Source organism: Calidris pugnax, unplaced genomic scaffold (genome assembly GCF_001431845.1).
Source record: "Calidris pugnax isolate Ruff unplaced genomic scaffold, ASM143184v1 scaffold57, whole genome shotgun sequence".
NCBI lineage: Eukaryota > Metazoa > Chordata > Aves > Charadriiformes > Scolopacidae > Calidris > Calidris pugnax.
Window position 1 is genome coordinate 2,096,212 of NW_015090813.1, and position 18,024 is coordinate 2,114,235.

General features: G+C 41.5%; 1 protein-coding gene across 1 annotated transcript in view; it reads right to left on the reverse strand.

Moving 5' to 3' along the window:
• The window catches only part of LOC106886526 (transcription factor HIVEP2-like), a 144,785-nt gene extending 127,767 nt beyond the window's left edge, over positions 1-17,018 (reverse strand). The window contains exon 1 of the mRNA XM_014939549.1: positions 16,892-17,018. The gene's annotated coding sequence lies outside the window, so the exon portion shown is untranslated. The remainder of the gene's footprint in view (positions 1-16,891) is intronic.
• Between the last annotated feature and the right edge of the window lie 1,006 nt (positions 17,019-18,024).

Below are 18,024 nucleotides of genomic sequence, written 5' to 3' on the forward strand. Positions count from 1 at the left end.
GAACCAATCAATTACACTCGCAAGAGCCCTGTATTGCTTTAATGTTTTGGCTGACACCGATGAAGACGAAATCCTTCTCCCTGAGATAGCTGCAAAATGCTTGTGTTTCTCAATAGCCATCCTTACTCATCTCCCTGGTTTGGTTACGAAGTGTAAAAGCAGCAGCCGGAGAGGGTTAAACAGGTTTCCCGTCAACGCTCTGCAAGAAGCCAGCAGCCTCCATATTCCAGCAAGGCAAAGAAAGCTGTTCAGGCCCTGGATATTCAGCATTATTCAGCACTATGGGGACCGTATTCCAGGATCCCTCAATGCCCACCTGACAGTGTGTCCTCTATATTACGCAAGTGATGTGGTCTCCCCAAGGAAAAGCATCACCTGACCATCCTGGTCTTTGCAGCTGAGCTGTATCCAGTGACACGCTCCGTGGAGCGAGCCCCAGCCACATAACTGTGTTCTCTTCTCAGTCACTTCTCCAAGGAGGGGGGGAAAAAAAATTTAAAAAAATTAAAAATCAAATCAAATCAAATTAAACCGCTCGTATTTCTGGCATCGCCACCCCAGCAGAGGAGCAGGGAGGCGAGGAGGCAGCAGCAATGGGGGGGACCTTGCCGAGCCTGGACCTGAAACTAGGTCTCAGCCTGCTCGACTGCAGGGGGAAAAAAAAAAAAATTATGAAAAAAAAAAAAAAAAAAAGGGGGGAAAAAAAAAAAAAAAAAAGGCAGCACTTTCTCAGAGCAGGAAGAAGGGGAGGCCATGAGCGTTTCCTGTTGTGCAGCTGAAACAAGCAAAGACGTCATTACATTTACACTCCCTCAGGGTGTCAGCAGATTGAGGGCCAAAGTTCAGTCATTTCCAACGCACCGCGAGGAGGGAGGTTTTGGAGGAGAAACCAGCAGTGGCTTTCTGGCTAGCAGCATTCCCCGCGCTCGCACAGCAAAGCAGCTCAGCAGCGTGTCACCAGGCTCAGCTGCAAAGTATCGTATGTGACTAGAAACAATATTTGCTCAGGAGCCGTGCTGCTCTTATTTTTCTTGTACAGCTTTGTGGAAGAATATTGCTGCAGTAGAGAACCTCACAAGCTCCAGCACATGCTTCTGCAAGCATCTGCAAACCGAGCCTTACAGATTTAAGGGATGCCATGGAGTAAACCACGTTTTGTGAAGGCAACTGGGGCAAAACTCGAGTGTAAAACGACAGGATTCCCTCGTGGGGGACAACCACATTCCCTATGGCTGACAACCCAGCAAAGCGAACACAGATGCTTCTTTTCAGTTTCATCCCTGCCCTTCTGAAGCTGAGAGAGCTGGGGTTGTTCAGCCTGGAGAAGAGAAGGCTCCGGGGAGACCTTCTAGCAGCTTTCCAATATCTGAAGGGAGCTACAGGAGAGATGGAGAGGGACTCTGTCAGGAAGTGTAGTGACAGGACAAGGGGTAATGGTTTTAAATTAAAAGAGGGGAGATTTAGATTAGAGATTAGGAAGAAATTCTTTCCTGTGAGGGTGGTGAGGCACTGGAACAGGTTGCCCAGAGAAGCTGTGGATGCCCCATCCCTGGAGGTGTTAAAGGCCAGGCTGGATGGGGCTTGGAGCAACCTGGTCTGGTGGGAGGTGTCCCTGCCCATGGCAGGGGGGTTGGAACTCAATGATCTTTAAGGTCCCTTCCAACCCAACCCATTCTATGATTTTATGCTTCTATGACAAGGGTGAAGGCAGAGGAGTTGTGCAGTGGCGTGTGGGCGTTCAGTGTTCCATAACTGATTGTCCCACAGGCTGTCCTGAGTAAATCATCAGGATACTTTCCTGACGAGCAACCTGGATTGCAGTCCTATCCACTTTCTTAAGTTAAACATTAGGAAGACCTTTTTTAATGGAAAGCATCGTTAAGAATCCAAACAGAACCACCCAGGAGGCTTCAGCGTCTCCACCCCTGGAAGCTTTAAAGAGCAGTCTGAACAATCACCCATGGGAAAGGGTTTGGGTAGAGCTGAACCCTGGAGGTGTCCAAGGCCAGGCTGGATGGGGCTTTGAGCAACCTGCTCTAGTGGGAGGTGGCCCTGCCCATGGCGGGGGGGTTGGAAATGGATGTTCTTTAAGGTCCCTTCCAACCTAAACCATTCTATGATCCTCCCCTGGGGCAGAGGGATGGACAGGCTTACGGTACCTTTAAGGTACTGCTCTCCCTCATGAGACACGTTCTACACCCATTTTTGTCAATCTCTAAAAAACTCGTCAAAATACAGATAAATCCAGCCATTCCACAATCAGCATGTCCCAGCAACAACCTCTGGTGTCCGGGACACTAGACTTTTCCTCTGTACACCGAATGTGACATGTTGGCTCAGCTTGACAGAAGCTGATTTTCAGATAGACAAGTGAATTCACCAAACCTCAATGGAAAAGGTTCCAAGGAGTTTGGAAAATGCTTTTCCACATTTTCATCTCATACTACCATCACTAGCTGAGGAGAAGTATTTTTGCCACGTTTCTGCAATAACCTCCCTGTGGTCACACCAGCAACTGAAACCAGCCTTTCAGCCCCAGTAATTCAGAGTATTAGAGCTCAAACTAGGGGAGCACCAGTCTGTATCTGGGAGTCATGTTAAGTTGTATCTTTCATGGGATGTATGCAATGCTACTGGTGTACCAAAACTGATCATTTTACCAAAAGAAGGTCAAAGATAATATTTATAAACTAAACATTTTGTCTATACTGTTAAAAGCAAGGATATGAGCTGGTTTGGTTGTTTCCTACTTTTTCCTTTAGAGGTAAAATTTTCAGAGACAGCTTATCTTGAAGATTCACTGCCCAGTCAGAATGAAGAAACCTCTACCGCTTCCTGTTCTGATGTTAGCTTCAAGACTTAAATCCTGAAGGTTGTCAGTCTGGAAGTAATCATCAGGACTCTTTTCAATATTGAAAAAAAGAAGACATGCAAGTTGAGAGCGTTGGCAATGATTTGCAGTACACAATACACAATTTGAGGAAGAAAATCTGATTTTAACTCTGCATCAAATCAAAGAAGCATTAACTTTAGCAAACACAGTTTGGATTAGTTCAATCTGAGTAAAGTGATCATGATCTGACCCTTAAAAATGTGGGTGCTGGGACAGAATCTGGCCCATATCATACACAGCAATGGGTGTAAGCAGTGACGTTCTCCTGAGAGAAGGAAGAAGGGGATGAAACTTTCAAAGTACTGTAAGAACCCTTCCACTCTGCACAGCATCTTAAAAAACACAAGAGAGACATTCGATGTTCTGACTCACAGAATCATAGAATTGTCTACGTTGGAAGGGGCCTTTAAGATCTTCTAGTCCAACCATCAATCTAACTCTGATAAAAAAGCCCCACCAGTAAACCATGTCCCTCAGCTCTATGTCAACCCATCTTTTGAACACCTCCAGGGATGGTGCCTCAACCACTTCCCTGGGCAGCCCATTCCAAAGCTTAATAACCCTTTCAGTGTCAAAACTTTTCCTAAGATCCAACTTGAACCTCCCCAATCTGAACCAATCTGAAATCTGACCATGAAGTACCACACTCAGACTAAGCTTGGCCAAATATTTTTAGCCCCATATCTGAAAACGAAATAAACGCACCCACAACTTGTACTTTTAACCATGCTTTTGAGGCAATCACCGTGTGGCACAACCGCAGCCAGGCTGGGCAACCACTCAGCAGAAGGTATCATAACAGGCACAACATGGACAACAGGCACACGGTATCCCAACAGGCATTTTCCATACACATACAGCTGCTTGTTGCAATACAGCGTCTGTTAGAGAGCAGAAAATATAATAAGGAAAAGCAGTGTTTTCACACACCCATCCGCATCCTGAGAGTTAATCTTCAGGTAATTACATCTTACTGTTCCGTTAGTTGAAAAATGGAATTAAACCATCTCTTCTACCATGGTTTGAGGTGAGAAAGTGCCCTGTGTTCTCTGCAGCATATCTTGCATCCAAATATGACCCTAAAATTTTTAAGAGCTCTATTTGTTGTGTTGGGTTTTTTTTTTTCATTTAAAGTTAAAAACTTAAAGCACAGGGCCCTTGGAATGCGGGTGAAAACACGTGCTTTGCCACTCCAGAACAGAAGTTGGTGGCAGCAAGTACAAATACATTTGAAAAGCAACTCTTAAACAAAGTTGGCTACCTACAGAATATTTAAAACCTTTACAGATTTCCCACAAACCCAGTTACGCTTTTACCCTTTTCAACCCAACTGTGTGACACTTAGAACAAAGAGACTACATTGTATCACTTGGGAATTTAAACTCCATACAGGGCTTTTATAATTCTTTCTCTTCCCTTTGAGAAGTGCAAGTGGAAAAGCCATCATCTCGAGATTTTTTTGTTGAACTCTCTCATCACTAAGGGAATTCTCTCAAGCAACCCTATAAACAGATCATTAAAATATCCTCTGCCACTTTTATGAGGAAAACAAGGCAAATAAAGGTCCAAGCTGCCAAACACCCGATAGCAGGTAATTATTTATTTATTTTCAAAATGTATGTGGCAGAAAACTGAAGGGGAAGGAGGGGGGCAGAGGGGGGCTTGTTTTTCACTGTGAACCTGGTACCCAGCCTAAATATGGCAGCGTGAGGGACTGCCCACCGCTGAAGGACACAGTCCAACCACCAGGAAAGTGGTGGCAATCAGAAATTGCAGGTGTGTGCTAATGTCTGTAGACATATAGAGAACATACAGGAACATAAAGCATGAGACCACGTATGTGTGTGTGGTGTGTGTGTACATACGGGCATACATACACTCAAGAGTGAGTGTATATACATAAAATAATATTATTTGTATGTGTGCATATAAAAAAGTTAACATATGAAAGTGATTTGGCTAAGAGGAACCAAAGCCCTGGGACTGTAACTATCTTTTATTAGTAACGACTTAGGGAGCTCCTTTAGACAAAAACACATTAAATCCTGGAAGCCAAGTGAGGGAAAAGGCAAGCCTTTATTTTGGGGCTCGCTCAAGTATTTATATTTCATTTCCAGTGTCTAATAAAGACAAAGGAGATCTGAAACCCATGTTTAAGAACCTGCAGTTTTCAACAATAGGTAACCCAATTTCAAGAAACCAAAAGCAATTGCTAAAATATTTATTGAAATTGCTTTCATGGAAACAATGAGAAAACACTATAAAAATGTTAAAAATATTAAATCAACTTGACTGCTTCTGTATCTCATGAATTCAACAAGATCCTAGGCAACAATAATATTTAGAATAAATATTTTTCTTATGGGAATAGCAGTTTCACTCAAATTGACCAGATGATAGCAATTAAAAAAACAAAGATTAGATACAGAAAACACATCTACTGATTTAAAAACGAAACTGTACTCCAGTGAGTACAAAGCTTGTCTAAAAAGACATTTACTTTTCCTTACAAAGATCTTCTTCCATCGGCTTTTTTCTCTCATGGTATTGTGAACTAATTTCAATCCAAATGACACAAATCTGTGCACTAAAATGTCAGAAAGCTCACATTACTCAGTGTAAAGTACTGCACACATACACAAGTATAAAGATTGATGTATCAAAGGCAGATCCAAGAGCGATTCCAAGTTCTGCACTTAAGCTATATGCTCACTTAAAAAAAAAAAAAAAAAAAGAAAAAAAAGGACAAACAGCAAAATAAATAAATAAAAATCAGCGATACAAAAATACAGTAACTTTCTACGTAATATACCATCTGTTCCACCAGAAAACCATGCTGCAGCAAGCCACAGGGGCTACAGCTATGAAAAGCCCTTGTAGAAGAGCCAAGTACCGCAATGAGCAGCTTCAGAAGCTGTGGAAACCCGTTACCAGCCACCCCAGTAAGGAGGTAGCCCAGTGGCAACTCGTCCCCTCACCCCATCCTGCAGGCTGGGGAGAGGGGGCACCGTGGGCTGCCCCAATGTCCTCAGAGAGCTCCCCGGATGCTGCAGGCCCAGGACGAGAGGTTTCCAGTGTAAACCAGTGAAGCCGGGCAGCGCTGAGGAGCAAGTGCCAGTTCTTTGAGGTTGTGGTGGTTTTGCCGTGGCTTTTTACGGGAAAAGTTTTGTCTCCAGAGTGACAGCCACAGTAAACTGGATTTCCCCAACCCCTCCACAGACCACACCTCCGCTGCTGCTGCTCCCTCCTCTTCTACGAGGAATCTGGTATCTGCACACAGAAATTGTTTCTGGAACATGGGAACGGGGCACCCTCGTTGGCCTGCCACCCCAGAAGCTCGTTAAAAAGAGGAGCTGCTGTCGCACGCCAGATGCCTGCTCGCTGCCCTGTGCCTCGCAGCAAGCAAAGAGTGAGTCTCCCAGCCCCTTGGGCAAAGAGGCATGCAAGGAGAGACCCAGATCAAAGAAGAGCTAAGGGGTGCTCTGTGATGGTGGGGAACCACAGAATCACAGAATCTTCTAGGTTGGAAGGGACCTTAAAGATCATCTTGTCCAACCGTCAACCTGACTGACAAAAATAGACACCCACACAACAAACAAGGAGCATCATCACTAAACCATACCTCCCAGCACTACATCAACCCGTCTTTTGAACACCTCCAGGGATGGTGCCTCAACCACTTCCCTGGGCAGCCCATTCCAATGGCTGATGACCCTTTCAGTGAAAAAATTTTTCCTAATATCCAGCCTGAACCTCCCCTGGCGCAACTTGAGGCCATTTCCTCTCGTCCTGTCGCCTGTGACTTGAGAGAAGAGACCGACCCCCACCTCTCTACACCCTCCTTTCAGGGAGTTGTAGAGAGCAATAAGGTCTCCCCTCAGCCTCCTCTTCTCCAGGCTGAATAACCCCAGCTCCCTCAGCCTCTCCACATAAAACTTATTCTCTAGACCCCTCACCATCTTTGTTGCCCTTCTCTGGACCCGCTCCAGCACCTCAATGTCTTTTTTATGGTAGGGGGCCCGAAGGCCAATTAAGGTGGGCATCCCTCTCCTTCCAAGTCTCAGCTACTTGGGATTGTGTAGTGAGAATTTACTTCTGCCGCTTCTATTACTATTCATCAGGTGTGTGTTAAAAAGGCATCCTGCCTCCTCCAGCCCTTGGGTGCAATATCTCACCAAGCACAGGCTTTAGGGCAAGGCCCGAGTTCTTTAAACTTGTAAAGGCTTTGCTTTTGCTCTCCATCACCACCCCCATCCCCGGAACAAGCCATGGAATGGCAGAACCCCGGGCAATTAGGAAGACCATACCTGGACTGGAGGGAATTCATGAGCCAACACATTATCATAGCTCTCATTAATAAAATAATAAACTGTGCAATTACAGTGGGTTGTACACATACCTCAGGGTATGCAGTAAGGCACAAATTTAGAAATGGAATGTTTCCAACAACCAACAACAACTTAAACAGGCAAGGATCCTTATCAAACAATTAGGTTACTCAAGAACTACTCCAATAACTGGCCCCTTTTGCCCAAGGTTATACATTCTAAAATCACGTCATAAGCTTTGGTTGGTTGATCTGGGATTTTTCCTCTTCCTTTTTTTTTTTTTTAAATTTTGTTTGTAGTATTTAAAAGAAGAAAACAGCTCATCCCTCCCTCTAATCAAGCCATCAGGTGCAAGAGTCTCTTCAAAATTACATCTAAAAATGGGAAAGTGCAAAGAGAAACCCAGTTATCAATGATAAGGCAACCCAGTCTGGTACTACTGGGCTTCGGCTGGAGGACTGGATACATAGGACAGGTAAGTTACACTAAAATAAAAACATCACACTAGAGCCTTGCAAACCTATTGTAAATATTGTTTTCTCATGTCGTTTTTGTGCTGAACTGTACCAGAAGCGGCAAAAAGAAATAATCTTTGAGATTATGCCACTTGAAACAAGAAGGTATCAAACCTCATTTAAAAAAAAAGTAATAATACCAAAATGATGAAATGCAAGTTTCTCACATCTTAACAAGCAGTTCCAAACTCGGATAATGGGATTTCACTGGGGAAAGGAGCCTACAGTGCAGGTAGGGTACAGTCTGGGCTCCAAGCTCAGCAACTCTGCTGGAACTACAATGCCCTCAGGAACCCAGCAAGTTCCTTTCTCAGATGGGTTATAACTACTAAAAATAAAAAAAGCTAAAACCACAGCTCTAAGCCACTGTCAGTTCCAACACTTGTACCCAAGACTTCACACGTATTAGATTCCAATCGCAATGAAAGCACCTTGGGGTAGATAATATATCTTCACTCTGTCTTTCCAAATTACCTTATACCATCTGGCAACAGAACAATCGTTTCTATTGAGAGTGCCTTTTGTTTTACATCTTCTCTGCCCCAAGTATCCAGAGGCTGTTTCCATGCAGACAGTTTTTCCAATATTCTCACCTAGTGTTACCATACCCAGTGAAAAGCAAACCTCGTAGCCTGGAGGTTTCCATTTATAGGCCGGGACAGCCACGAGGAACACTATTTCAGCAGTAAAAGTTCTATCTACAGCCGACGGCAAAACCTCATGGAAAAAAAGAAAAAACCAAAACAGGAACAACTTGCTGTTCTGTACTTTTAATGAAGTCAGACCCAAAATGACAAGAGTTTTTATTTTATTCACAAGGCAGTTCACACAGTAACACAAGCTGTGCCAAGCACAGCTTGGTGTCATCTTCTCAGCTCTGGGGCACCGATTAGAAAATTGTGAGATGAGGGCAAGATGGTTTTGAGCTTGACACCAGAGAAACTGAAGGTCAAGCAACAAGATAACAAGCGTTGGCAAGATGAAAGTGGTTTTTATGACATCCTTTCATTTACATAATCTATTTACACAGGTAGTCTGTTCATGGATTGACTTTCTGGTCACGTTTCTACAGCCACAAGACCTGGCACCGGTAGTTCAGCCATGGCACTGAAGTGTGTGTCCTACCAGAGGGGTAAGGGTTAATGAGCACCATGCACAAGTTGACCATTGTGAACCACCAACAACAGGGCCTCAGAAATGATCCTTGAACCTAAGTGATACGATTATGTCCTTCAGAAACAAGAGGATATAAAAGGAATTGAGAGTGCTTCAACTTAGAAGGCAAATGTCTTCAGGGTCCAACAAGACATGACCTTGGCTGAATCGGTGACAGGCAATAAAAGGGACCACGCTCAGTGACTGACTCTACTGGCATCATCATTATCAGCAACGTGCCAGGAACAGTGAGGAACACCTTAGAAAGATCACCTGGGCAGGTTCTGACACCCACTGCACCAAAGCAAAACCCCAGCAGTTCATCATAGAGAACTAATATGATTTTTTTACCTGTTTAATAAACTGTGGCTGTGTACACACATCCATATACACACTTGTGAAATAAATGCTAATACTCACGCATAAATAATGCAAATGATTTTATTTATTTAAAATATTTTCTTTGATATTTAAACCTACATCAAATCTAGGACAAATCTTCCTCCCAGTGACAAACAAGCCAGACCTGCAACCACGAGCTCTCAGGAAGTTATTCCAGGCATACTGTACTGAGAAGAAGACAGAACTGGAAGCAAAAGCTATGATGACATAAAGGTAAAAAACTGAGTATGTATATATATGCATGCTTAAATATACCTTCATGAAATATAGTAAAACCCCTCAATTTTCTGGTGCAATCTGTTTATTTTTATGGGAAAACATCAAAGCATGAGCCAAAAAAAATGCATTTTTGGCTGAGATAAAAACACAGGTGCAATCCCATCATCTGGACGTAACACTGTCTGAATTATGTAATGAAACTGGGAAGCACGGCTCTCTCTTCTACTGTGTGAGTCTGTAAATAGTCCCAAAACCTATTTATTGCACTCTTGGCTGGCCAGACAACCCACTTGACTGAGAAAGAGTTAGTCAAAATTGGTTTCATTTATTCCCCTGCTTTCTAGTTAAGTGGGTTGAACTATTGACCAGGATCAAATGATACTGCAACTAAATTAAATCAAAACAGTGCATAAGCAAATGTAATGAGAAATACCTGCAAGCATCGAGCAAGATAAGAAGATATTGGACTCTCTGTGTAAATTATCTACAGAGGTGTCAAACAACAAGAAGTCAGACGATGCCACCACTGAATCCAAGCTGGTGCCTTCTATCAGGTCTTAGTTACTCATCAAGTCATACTTGTACAACTTGCCACTGGACAGGGACTTTAAAGGATGTAGTACTATAATTCTTTAGGTTGAGGACTTAATGTTAGAGGGAGACTTGAGCTGACAAAAAGAATTTCTTGTAGGCAATTATAACCCACTGTCAGTCACATTAAAATTTCCCCTCCCCATCTTATTTATCTTCCCCTCTAGGCCTCATTCCCAACCAGCATACATCCAAAAATATGTATTTAGCATCCTCGTTTTCTTCTTTAATTACTACGGCTGTGAGAGAGAAAGAAAATTAAAAGGTTTCTCTCATAGTCACTCCATTTGTGGAAAACATGCTGCACTGAAGCTTTGGAGAGGTGTGCGTAAAGGAACTCCACCGTCCCATGTGTCTTTCTCTTTCCTGCCATGCAGAGGGTGATCTGGGGAGCAAGGGAAGGAAAGTCAGGGTATATCTACCAAAAGCTACTTTGCTGTTACCACAGAAAAACAAGCAAAGACCCCAGACACACCACTACAGAGCATCACACAAAGGACACAGACCAAAACTGAAGCAAAGGTTCTTTTCGTACCCTTACCTTTCACAAGTGAACGTGCACAGACCAACCTGCCATCATGGAAGGTTCAGGTTTATCAACTCCTCACGCTGAAAACTGCACAACCCAGAAGCAAAGCAAGCATTTCCAAGGTGGTGTATAAACACACCTGGTCCTTGCTCCAAAAGAGAAGTTTTGGAGGATCTGATACACTTCCATTTCCTTGTCTATGACTTTCTCAGCTCTCTGCCAAACCCGTATGCAGAATGATGAATTTTTGTCCACTAAGAGATAACTAACTAATTTAATGGAATCAGCAACCAGCTACACAGTAAGTTTTCAACTATTGGTGAGATGAGCTAAAAACAAAGCAGAGAACATGAAGGTACCATATGCCATCCTTTTGTCTCCTGACGTTTCACAGACCAAAGTCCTGTCAATAACAAATCAGACCAAATGAAGGTGCTGCAGGAACCTTCATACCATTGTGTATCACTTACTCCTCTACAAAAACATAGCTGACTGAAAACTGCCCTACCAATCACTCCAAATTATGTAGTAGTTTTACTAATGTGTGGCTTATTCTGGACTTTTTCACCAATAATTAACATTACCCACTACAATAAATTAGGTCAAAGACAAGCACAATTTCTGTATTTTTTTATTTAGCAGTTAAGTAAATCAGAGATTAAAAAACAAAAAAAAGATGTGAACAATATGTAACAACGTGTATCAAACACAGCAGATAACTTACTAGAGTAACATTATTGCCCTCTCCACCCCAATATTTTGCCAAGGTACCAACCTACTGCAGAGGGAGCAACACTGTATTTGGCATCTCTCTAGCTCTAAACCAAACACCTTCCTGTTGTTTGTATTTCATTAACAAACATCATGCTAACATCACTACCATCATTTCCTACTCAAGCATATTATGTAAATGACTCCTACCCTCAAACTTAGCCCAAATTTCTGCAGATGTATTAGTAACATCTTGCTAAGCCCTCAGTGAAATTCAACTGTACCTCACAAAATTAAATACGTGTAGCTTATCCGTTATTTAAGCCTTAAGAAAACAAAGATCCTAGCCAAGCAGCGCTGTGAAAATACCCACTAACTTTTAGAGGAATTTTGCTAGTATTGTAGGACGGAGCACAAAATAATGGAACAGGCTGCAAGTTCTGTTTGACACAATTTTATTGAGAATGTTGGAAGTAATTATATTCACATAGTTTTGCAGAGATTGTAAAGCAAAATCTCTTTAAGACCCTAGTACCACAACCTCTCCTGGAGATCAGAATAGACTATCATGCCACACACCATCCAGCTGTCCAACTTGATTGTCTGAAAGTTGATAGTTAAATCCTACTTTTACCAAAGTGTAGAAAATTCTATTGACCTAACCAGGACAAGGAATTTGGTTGTAGGAGTCTATGAATGTCCAAAGATCAGTGTCTTTTTCACTACAGTATATTTTATCTCAGACAAAAGCAGGGAAACACCCTTCACAAGCAGCTTCAGAAACTGTGTTCACACACATAACTGATTTTAAATGGGAGAACATCAGAATCAGTCTGTCTCTATTGTTACAGAAGACCATGAATTGTACTCTATTCTCTTCTACAACATTAACAAAATAGTTTCAGAAATTCAAATCTCAAGATGAATCAGTGTTCACAGGTGTCACAGAGGACTCGGTTAAACACCTCCAGCACGCAGAGATGTCAGTTAACCAGGGGCCTGCACTACTCTCCAGAGCATCTCTTCTTCATTGCTAAAGCCTCTACAGAAAGAAATAAATTCACTCTCAAACCCCACATAAATTGACAACAGTTAGAGCAAATATACATTCTTCCAGCTGACTGAAGTATTTTAGCTGTCTTTGAAGGGCAAGGACCATGAAACTCCACATACTTTCAGGAGTTTTGCAAGCAGACTACACTTGAACTACACTCAGCGATGAAGACTGTCCATAGATGACAGCAACTTAAGTCTCTCTTGAATATTGACTTTGGTCTAAACTAAATAGTTTTTACTCTAACTAAATAGAGTCATGTCTTGTTGTCAAGGAAGGGTAACCCCAGTCATTATTTCATGCTCTTCCTTCTTGACACACTACATGTGTTTTGTTTTAATGCAAACCACAAATACAAAATATATAAATACAGAGATTGGGCAATTTACCTTATTTAAACAAAAAAAAACCCACCACCAATATGCAAGAAAACCCCACTGTCTAATAAGACTAATTCTGATGATCCTGATCTTATCCTGTTAGATTTTTTTCTAAACCTAAGGCTCCTTTCTGCTCAAGTGTAGATATTACTCTATGGGGAAACTGTTCATTAAATAATATTATTTCAACAAAATTAAGCATTCTGCTCTACTAAATTCTCTGAGATTATATCATGTCCTACAATGTGTAATTGGACGTTTCAGCTTTTTAAATCACTTATTAGAAAACATCTAGTGTTACTCCATATTCATAAATCACTTGATCAGGAGTGCACCCAAGCCCTGATAGTCCATCACCAACCCCAGCAGAAGAAAGTTGCAGGCACAGCACTAGGGTCTGGGGAGGTGGGGAGGTTTAGGTTAGCCCAGTCAAGCCAGCAGCAATGTATTTTCTGTAGCCAAAAATGTCTAAACTTCACTATAAATTACAGAAAATCATGGGTGGAGGGGGGAGACAGAGGGGGGTCTGTCTTTGTTTTTTTTCCCCCATGAGTGTTTTCTCATAAAGAGGGTCAAACCCTACTTTACTGCATTATGTTTAATGTGTCACTTGACACTGTAATTTCAATTCCTTTTAGCTCCTCCAGTTTTCACTTTTCTATTAAACCGAACTACACATGCAAATTACCTAACTGCTCTCCTTTGTATGGAATTTCCGACACACCACCATCTAAAAAAGAAACTCTGTAGCAATCTAACCTTCAGTTCCTCCTGTATGACACAACAGCAACTGAAGCATGCCTTCCAAAAAATACTGCACATGCTTTTTTCCCTCCCTTTGGCAGCTTACATAAATCAGAGATTTTAGCCAGAGCTGCAATAGTTTATTACAACTTACTTAAGTTGCAATGAAGTGAACTCACATTTTTAAAAACAGAGATATTCTTTACATTATGGTTTTTGTGCGGGCTGAGATTTCTTGTATCTTAGAGTTGTGTTTTTCAGACTCTGTAAGGGTACTAGGATATAACTGTCAATCACAAGAAAGAAGCCAAACAATAAAATAATTTCCTGCTAAACACAAATTGAGACGCAACAAAACAAAACAAACCCACGTGTGCACGAAGTGGCCATAAACCCATTACCAATTACATTATTACATTACTTATGGTTCCTATGTCATTTTTAGAGAGGACTTTTCTGTTGAGACCGAGTCTACGCTGACAGAGGTAGAACGTGCATAAACAAACTGGGAAAAATGGGTACAATCACTATACAAACTAGTCATATCAACGGAACTACAATCACTATGCAAACTAGTCATATCAACCATTTACCAGGGGAATTTAAGTCAGATAATTACATTCACATTGGTAGACTGTTTTCTTTAAGTAACCATCCAAGTGGTACATTTTTTGGTAGGTACACTCTGAGACCCACCCCCATCCAGAGAAAGTGGAGAAAAAACCCACAGGTATAGATATTTGCTTACTCATATATAAATCTAAAACTTCCTCAGAGCAAGAAGAAACTCTTATGTTTAGACCATATTAGTGATGGTGAGAAATTAACCACAGGACAATTTAAAAAAAAAAGAAAAAGCAAGAGACTTTTAATTTGACAGGCAGAGTTGCATATGATACTTGTACGTCTTCTGATTATTTCACATTGGGGATTTGGAAACACCACATCAGCCTGTTTCCCATACCCCTAACCCTCTCACCCTTTTTCCATGCTCACAGACTTCGGGAGAGATATTTCTGGGGAGAAATCTTACTGGGGAGAACCTACTACAAACAAGTGGTTAAGGAAAAGCCAGTTGTTTAATTTATGAAGAAAAGTTTAGAATGCTAAAGTAAGAGGTATGTGGTGCCTCCCACTTGCTATTTCGGTAAAAAAAAAAAATAAATAAAATAGATGGTTCCAGAGATTAACATATTCTTTAAATTCAGTGATGATTTCTTAAAGTCCAAATAGGGGCTTGCTGGTTGGTTATCATGGAAAAACTTCTAATGTTTCTACTTAAAATTGATTTTGCTCTCAGGCTGTTGGACCAACACTTTTACAAGTCCTAATTTCACTTGAGAATGAAAAATACGGCCCCAATGAATTGCTTTTTAATATTTCCTGCTGAAATAGAACAGTTGTTGCAAAGTCTTATAAAAATGTTCAAGCCCCAAAAAGAGAAACAAAATTTTACAAAGCTATTTCCTATTAAAATGGCACAGCCAGCTCGAAACTTTCCTTCTTCTGTAATGATTCTGTTCTACTTCAATTAAATGTAGCATCCAAAATTACTGCTTGAAACATGTGAAAAATACTATTCTCTATTTCCCATCCAGCTTATGCTTCCCCTTGCTGTTTCTTCACTTCTTCAAGAACTGCTCGATAGTTCCTTCTACTGAAGGAAAAAAAAAAACCAACCCACAGTTAAATAGCAGGAGAAAACCAAATAACTTCAAAAATAGTTATCTTAATCTGTAACATACCACTTCAGAGATGCTGTTTAAGAAGTCTGTTAAGAAAAAATAAACTGCCTCTTTAAATAAAAGAATTTTTAAAGCAGTTTCCTCATAACTTATCAGACCTTTTTCAAATAACAAAGGTATGCAGCCTCTGCACCCAACGCTTCTGTGGAGCTCCCAGGAGTATTAGCAATTAACTCTTGCTGAAGACTTTAACCCATCAGATCTAATAATTATTATGTATTCCTCCTGTCAGGAGGACCACTAATTTAAAACCACACGCTGTCAGGTTCACCTCTTCTCAATGACTGAGGTAAGATGGGTAAAACACTGTCCTCTCCTTACCCTGTGTGAAGGCCATTGACATGAAGAACCAACTTTTGCTGGGCCTGATTTATGTTAGGACCAAGGACAGGCAGAGAAAGTTAATATGCAGCTCTGGTGATTTACCTGGAATTCTTAAGCTGAATCAAGTGAGAAAGACATGGTAGTAGCACTTGCTGAGCTCTACTGACAGAGCTGGATGGATAATTACTAATATAACTGACCACAGCTTACTACAAAGCCCTGTACCTGTGACTTGTACCTCTACAGTAATACTCTCATTTTTTCCTTTGATGGGTAGCTATTGGAGTATTCCACTAGTAAACCACTTCTGCCAGACACAGAGCTCCTATATTCCCTTTACCTTCCCCAATACGGTTAATTTTCAAAAATAGTAACTGCCCCTGCTGATGACTCAAAATAAACAAGGAGGGGGGTGTGCAAAATGGTACTCATTACTTTCACTTTTGTTTAATTCACCTTAATTCTTCTAAAAACAAGCACCTAAATAAACGAATAAACAAAGAAGTTTGGCAAATTGCTCAACTATGACTGTCCCGCTTTAAAAACTTCCAGCCTAGTTCCAAACACGCGGACCAGTGTCATAAGTTTACTCATATAACTTGAGTCCAGCCAATGGTATTAGAAATAGTTAAAAAGCCAAAAAAGAATGGCCTTGTAGGGTGCCACCACAGAAACTAAACATGATATACTGCCAAACACTCAAGCAGACACATGTACCATTATTCAGCAAGGACCGCATGAATGCATATGGCTCTCTGTTTTGTCTTCATAGTAACAAGAAGGTTTGTAAACAGATCTCACATATGAGGCAATCTAAGTCACTTGAGAATCTAAAAATCTGCCTTTGTAAAGAAGCGTTCTGCGCCGTTGCCACACAATTGGACTGAGATACACAATTAAAAGTCCTCCACATTCGTGCTTCGGGACAAGTGCCGCGCTATTTTATCTCGATCCACGGCAGAGATGTTTCAATGTGCCACCTCAGCCAGGAGGTACGGGCCCCGCTGTGCCAAACAGCCATTGGAAAATAACCTCAACGCAGTAGCCTCTAAAACATTAAAAATTCGGATTAAATTAACAACACCCTGACTTTGTACCATAGCACTGCTGCGTTTGCACAGCTGAAAACCACAGTAACTTTACTACTGTCATCTGTAAATGCATGTAACTTTTTAAAACTCATATGGGAAAAAAAAAACAAACAACCCTCGCAGCCTAATCTACGACACTAACAATTTTTTTTGAAAAATGAGGCAAAGCAAAAAAAAAAAATCATGAAGAAAGTTTCAGATAACTCATACCTGCAGTTTCAGAAGTATCTCCTGCCTAGAAGGATAAGGAAAGATTTAACATCTAACTGTAAATAAATATAACCCCCAGGTTACAGGGCACCTATCTAAATATGTCCACGTTGCAAACCTAAGAGGCAGAGACTCTCCTATCTTTAAAAACAGATGCACATTTTTCACGTGTCTGCGTATCATTTTCACTATCAAAATACTGAGGATTCAGCAACTGCGTCCTCATAACCTGAAAGGCAAATCCCTCGGGTAGTTCAGTGGTAATTGACGACGACAACAACAACAGCAGAACTTAAAAACCGGGCCCGCTGAATCTGTACCTTGTTAGACCAGTAGTTCTTTCTATTTAGTAATTACTGTAATTAACTGGGTGTCCCCAGGACTCCTAATGAAGAGCGGAGCCCCCTTGTGCTGGGAGCTGCAGGCACAGCAGTGACACAGACCTGGCCATTAATGCTTGGCTTTTTTCCCCACCTCGACCACTCAATTTGCTTCTTTCATAATAATTCACACTTTAGATCTATTCGGGGAGAGGAAAAAAAAGAAAAAAAAAACCCAAAACCCCAAAACCCAAAGCCAAACACCCTTAACTAAGTAGGTATAAGATGTTCTCTGTATTATTTAATAAGGTAAAAAACCAGACAGGCTTCACATTAAAGTGGACTTTCATTTCGAAATGAGCGAAGGGAAATTGTCAAGCAAAATATTTCTGCTGAAACTCATCAGTGATTCTATTAGTTTAATTTAAAAGCACGTTCAGGAGTTATGGTAATAATTAAAAAAAAAACAACAAACCAAAACCAAAACAACACAAACCAACCTTTGAGAAGAAGTTTAATTTCTGCAATTACCATAGGAAGGGGAGGAAATTAAAATAAATAAATAAAAAAAAAGCCGAACTCAAAATAACGTTTGACCATTACTGCCAGCTAATAAGAAAAACAGAGAAGCCTTTTTCTGGGAAATTAAGCCCGGAGGACGTTTTATCGTTGTCCTGGGGCGAGCCCCGGCCGCCTGCCCGCGGCGACAAGGCGGGCTGGCCGCCGGCCGGACCCAGACCCGTTGGGCCCAGCGGCCTGAGGCGGCAGCGGCGGCGGCGGGGCCTCCCTCCCCCCGGTGGCCTCCCGTTGCTT